The following is a 5,489-nucleotide window of genomic DNA, read 5'->3' as shown; positions in this document are numbered from 1 at the left end:
GGCATTATACTGAAACACCCTCACATACCTCCACCTCCACACATTAAAATATTCCTTTGGAATCAATGCTGCTGTCTCCTCTTGAATTTGACATTTCATTTTTATCTGTCATCATTGTTTTCTTACAAGCCATCACTCATACCAGAATAAGCTATCATTGTGGCTGAAACATAGGAAGCACATGTTGAAGCTCTGTGTTTGCTCATGTTGTTTCTGCCAACTTGGAGAGAGGATGAGAAATTTTGTCAAACATATTCATGTATTCCAGACACTAAGTTTCACACTAAGCAGATCCTTGGAATGACTTTGTGAAGAATTCTTTCCCAATGTCATGTGCTTCATAAGTGAAAGGTACAGACCCAGGACCCAAGATTTCAGACTATCCTCCAGAAATTCTCTGCTCTGTTTTCTCCCCCTTTTTTTGGCCACAAGGCATGTGAGATCCTAGTTCCCCAACCAGGGATTGAGCCCATGCTCTCTGCATTGGAAGGGTGGAACCACTGGGCCACCAGGGAAGTCCATCTGCTCTGTACTCTATTGAAATTCTATCCATTCATCAGAATCTTGATTGAGAACTCAATCTAGGGAATTCCCTGGCAGTCCAATGGGTAGGACTTGGCACTTTCACTGCCAAGGTCCCAGGTTCAATCCCTGGTCAAGGAACTGAGATCCCACAAGGCAAATCACCTGGCCAAAAAAGAAAAAAAAAAGGAAATCAGTCTATTGTGAAGCAATAGATTAAGAATTCTTTTCTTCCTCTGACTTCACCGTACTAAGTGGGCAATGGTATCCTGTTACTAGTATTAAATAAGAGGTGAAGAGACCACTGTGTGGGATGCTTTACCAAGAATTCTCTACAGAGAATCATGGAATCGTTGTTCCTCAATGTGTTTTTCCCATTAAACTAAAAGAGAAGTAAAATTAAGATGCTGAGCATCTCAAACCAGCCACATGTTGGGCTGAAATGTCTTTGTAATCTATATTTTTTCTCTAATGTTAACATGATGCTCTATTTACTTGTGGGCCTGCCAGATGTTGACTTACCCTCCATGCGTGCATGATAAGTTGATTCAGTCGTGTCTGACTCTTTGTGATCCCATGGACTGTAGCCCGCCAGGCTCCTCTGTCCATGAGGATTCTCCAGGCAAGAATCATGGAGTGGGTTGCCATGCCCTCCTCCAGGGGATCTCTCTGACCCAGGGATTGAATCTGTGTCTCCTGCATTGGCAGGTAGATTCTTTACCACTGAGTCACCGGGGAAGCCCTCTATTGCCATGTACTCATATTTAGGTATGAAGATATGCATACCCAATGAAGATATGTACCCAATTTTTAGAAGCACAAGGCTGTCATCCCTTCAACTTTGAGATGCAATGATTCTCTTTTTTATTTCAAGTCTTTTATTGACATTTAATTCTTTTATTGTCATTTAAGATTACCTATTTTAAAGCTTGAAAGACAAGTTTCTTGAACTATAATATGCATCATTGTTCCCCTTCAAAGCTCAGCCTTATGCTTTCTCATAATAAGCCTTCAATAAGTATTAAATGAATGAATTTCAGTTTTCAAAGATGCTGTTTATAAATTACTTATAAAAGCACTTTTCGAATTATCTCCAAAGGGGTAAAACATTAAAACAAACACAACAGATTTTTCTCCTCTCCCACAACCTTCATTTTCAAGTACTGAATTTGTGTATGTTGGAGAGAATCTTCTTTATGCAATCTCTACACTGAAAAGTAAGATTTTCAAAACAAGAGACAGTATATAAGAATGTACATTGAATTGTACATTATTAGATTCTACCAATGCTTTGATGTTTTTGTTGTTCAGTTGCTCAGTCATCAACCCTATCAGATCTAACTTATGAAATAGAATTAAATATCCACAGATAATTCTAGTGGAGGTGATGGAATTCCAGTTGCGCTATTTCAAATCCTAAAAGATGATGCTGTGAAAGTGCTGCACTCCATACGCCAGCAAATTTGGAAAACTCAGCAGTGGCCACGGGACTGGAAAAGGTCAGTTTTCATTCCAATCCGAAAGAAACCCAATGTCAAAGAATGCTCAAATTACCGCACAATTGCACTCATCTCACATGCTAGTAAAGTAATGCTCAAAATTTTCCAAGCCAGGCATCAACAGTATGTTAACCATGTACTTCCAGATGTTCAAGCTGGTTTTAGAAAAGGCAGAGGAACTGATTGATGCTGAAGCTGAAACTCCAATATTTTGGTCACCTGATGGGAAGAACTGACTCACTGGAAAGGACCCTGATGCTGGGAATGATCGAAGGTGGAAGGAGAAGGGGACGACAGAGGATAAGACAGTTGGATGGCATCACAGACTCAATGGACATGAGTTTGAGTAAACTCCGGGAGTTGGTGATGGACAGAGAGGCCTGGCATGCTGCAGTTCATGGGGTTGCAAAGAGCCAGCCATGACTGAGCAACTGAACTGAACTGAACAGATAATTCTGCTTCTGGAAGAATGGACTTGACTGTCACCTTTTTTTTTTTTTTTTTCTTTCTTTCTTATTTTGGCCAAGCTGTGAGGCATGCCTAGTTCCCTGACCAGGGATCGAACCTATGCTCCCTGAACTGGGAGTATGAAGTCTTAAGCACTGGACCACCAGGGAATTCCCAAATTTTTAAATTTTATATTTATTTTTTTGCCACAACTGGTGGCATGTGGAATCTTAGTTCCCTGACCAGGGGTGGAACTCTGGTCCATGGCAGTGAAAGGCCATGTCGTAATCAGGGGACCACCATGATTGCCATCTTTCTCTGTTCTTTCCCACAAGGCCTGGTCTTGTGTGCTTCCCAAAACACAGTGTTTTATTTCTCTTTGCTGCTTGGCTGAGACTCATGTCCCATTATTGAACTGAGAGGTGGGGAAACATTCTGGGGAAAAATGGCCACCAGAGACTCTTTCAACAAAACAAAGAGCTCCAAAATCCACGCTTCAGTTAGATTTAGATTTAATTACTTGCTAGACCAACTGTCTTCATTTTTATGTGGAAGAGAAATCATATCTTGTACAAGGAATTTATTGAGTCTGTCTGACATACACAGCCAAACCCTATCCTAACAACACAGTCAATATGGAGGGTGGGGGGGGAGACTCTTCTCTGCAACTCTGATGAAGATTTCTAAACGGATATGGTCAATCTGACTAAGATCTGCAAGGTTGATTTTACCAGCAAGATAGCATTGCATGAGCTTTGAAGTAAGGCAGATCATAAAAAAAAATGAAATTCTGATGCATGCTCTAAGATGGATCAATCTTGAAAACATGAAAAGTGAAATAAGGCAGACAGAAAAGGACAAAGATTGTATGTTTCCATTTATGAGTGTCTACAATAGTCATATCCATATAAGATTACCAGAGATGGCCAGGGGGAATGGTGAGTTACTGTTTAATGATTATGGGTTTTTTGGGGGGGGTCGTGAAAAAGGTTTTTGATGGCTGCACTTTGTGAATGTAGTTAATACCACTGAATTGTGCTTTTTAAAACAGTTAGAGGGACTTCCCTGGGGTCCAGTGATTAAGACTCCATGTTTCCTCTGCAGAAGGTACAGGTTCAATCCCTGGTCAGGGAACTAAGATCTCACATGATCTGCAGTGCAGCCAAAGCGGGGAAAAAGGTTAGAATCCCAGAAACCAGACCAAAACTAAACAGAAACAAAGCAGATGCATCAGCAGCCAGTCTGTTTTCCTATTTCCAGCTGGAACAAAAGGGCATAATTTGAAGAGAGAGAATATACAAAAGGAGCTCATACAGTATTGCCAGATCACGTCAAGTTCCCACCATCAGTATCAGGAATTGAGCTTCCCACTGGGGTGAGTTGGGAAATTTTTTTCTAATTTTCAGATTTTGTGATGTTACCATCTCTGAGAATTAATATTTAAACTTCCTTTGGAAGGATGTGTGTGCATGTCACTCTCTAGACAATCAGTTGATAATACAGTAAAGATACCACTCATATCTGAGGAAACAAGAGGATCAGATTTTACACGCCCTTGGATGATCCCACCTTGGCCTCTGCAAAGGAATTTTTTTTTTTTTTTTCTATTTTGGAGGGTTGTGCCACACTGCCTGTGGGCTCTTAATTCCCTCAACTAGAGGAGACTAAACCAAGAATTGAACCGGCAAGCTTGCAGTGAAAGCATGAAGTGCTAATCACTGGTGTGCATGTGTGATAAGTCGCTCAGTCGTTTCCGGCTCTTTGCGACCCTATGGACTGTAGCCCACCAGGCACCTCTGTCCATGGGATTCTCCAGACAAGAATACTGGAGTGGGTTGCCATGCCCTCCTCCAGGGGATCTTCCTGACCCAGGGATTGAACCCATGTCTCTTATATCTCCAGCATTAGCAGGAGGGTTCTTTATCACTAATGCTACCCACTAACCACTAGCCCATCAGCAGAATCCCTGCAGAGGAACCAACCTCTCACGGACCTAAGACTCAGTGAACATAGGCAATTTCGTATTTGAAGTTATAAGTGCTAAAGAAAAACATACGTTAAGGAAGTGGAAAGAGAAAGGTCAGTGTGATGGGATATAGTGGAAATTTTAGATATGAGCCAAGAAAAAGTCTCAACTCAATACAAGGAGTATCTGAGTAAAGACAAAGGACCAAGCAGTAATAATAGTAAGGGGAAGTTTATTCCAGACAGAGGGACAAGCAAGTGCAGAGGCTGAGGCCTGTGTGTTCCTTGTGCAGAGCAAGGAGAGTGGTAAGGCAGGGGCAGAGGGCCGGGCAGAGGGTCTGGGGAGCCATTTGTAAAGATGTTGACTTCCTACTGAGAAAGGGGGAGGCGGTCAGGGAGCGTCGACAGCAGAGTGACATGATCGAAAACATTTCAAAAATAGGACTTCTCGGGCAGCCCGATGGTTAAGACTCCACAATTCCAATGCAGGGGGCATGGGCTCGGTTCTTGGTAAGGGAGTTAAGACCCTGCACGCCATGCAACCAAAAAAGAAAATAAATCTTAATTAATATATATATATTTTTCAAATGAATTACTCTGATTGCTGTGAGAATAGACTGTAATTGAAGAAAGGTGGCGGCAGGAAGGCCAGTTGAGCGGCTGAATGCTTTTTCAGGATGCTTAGACCTGGAGGTGGTGACAGGTGGTCAGGGTCTGGATTTATTCTGAAAGGAGAGTTAACAGAATTCAGGCATGAGATTTAAAAGAGAGCAACCAAGAAGATGGCCAGGATGGCTCTGAGTGCCACTGAGACAAAGAGGGAAGAGGATCGGATTATACGTTGGGAGAGAGAACAGGTGCTTGGTTTTAGCCATGTTTGAAATGCCCAGACATCCAGAGGGAGATGCTGAGGTGGAAGATGGACATACTTGCCTTGAGTACAAGGGAGAGTTGCAGGCTAGAACTACAGACTGGGGCAGGGGGAGGATCATTAACATATAGACAATTTTTTAAAGCCTTGAAGCAGAAAGAGAGCAAGAACCCTGGCCGCTTGGC

At 42.2% G+C, this 5,489-nt stretch overlaps 1 non-coding gene across 1 annotated transcript; it reads left to right on the top strand.

The window, feature by feature from the left end:
* The first annotated feature begins 590 nt into the window (after positions 1-590).
* TRNAE-UUC lies at positions 591-663 on the top strand. Its single transcript has one exon. It is a non-coding gene; the product is annotated as a tRNA-Glu (tRNA).
* The last annotated feature ends 4,826 nt before the right edge of the window (positions 664-5,489 follow it).

The sequence above is a fragment of the Oryx dammah genome, unplaced genomic scaffold (assembly GCF_014754425.2).
Source record: "Oryx dammah isolate SB20612 unplaced genomic scaffold, SCBI_Odam_1.1 HiC_scaffold_29, whole genome shotgun sequence".
Taxonomy (NCBI): domain Eukaryota; kingdom Metazoa; phylum Chordata; class Mammalia; order Artiodactyla; family Bovidae; genus Oryx; species Oryx dammah.
This window is presented reverse-complemented; position numbering and strand designations above follow the sequence as displayed.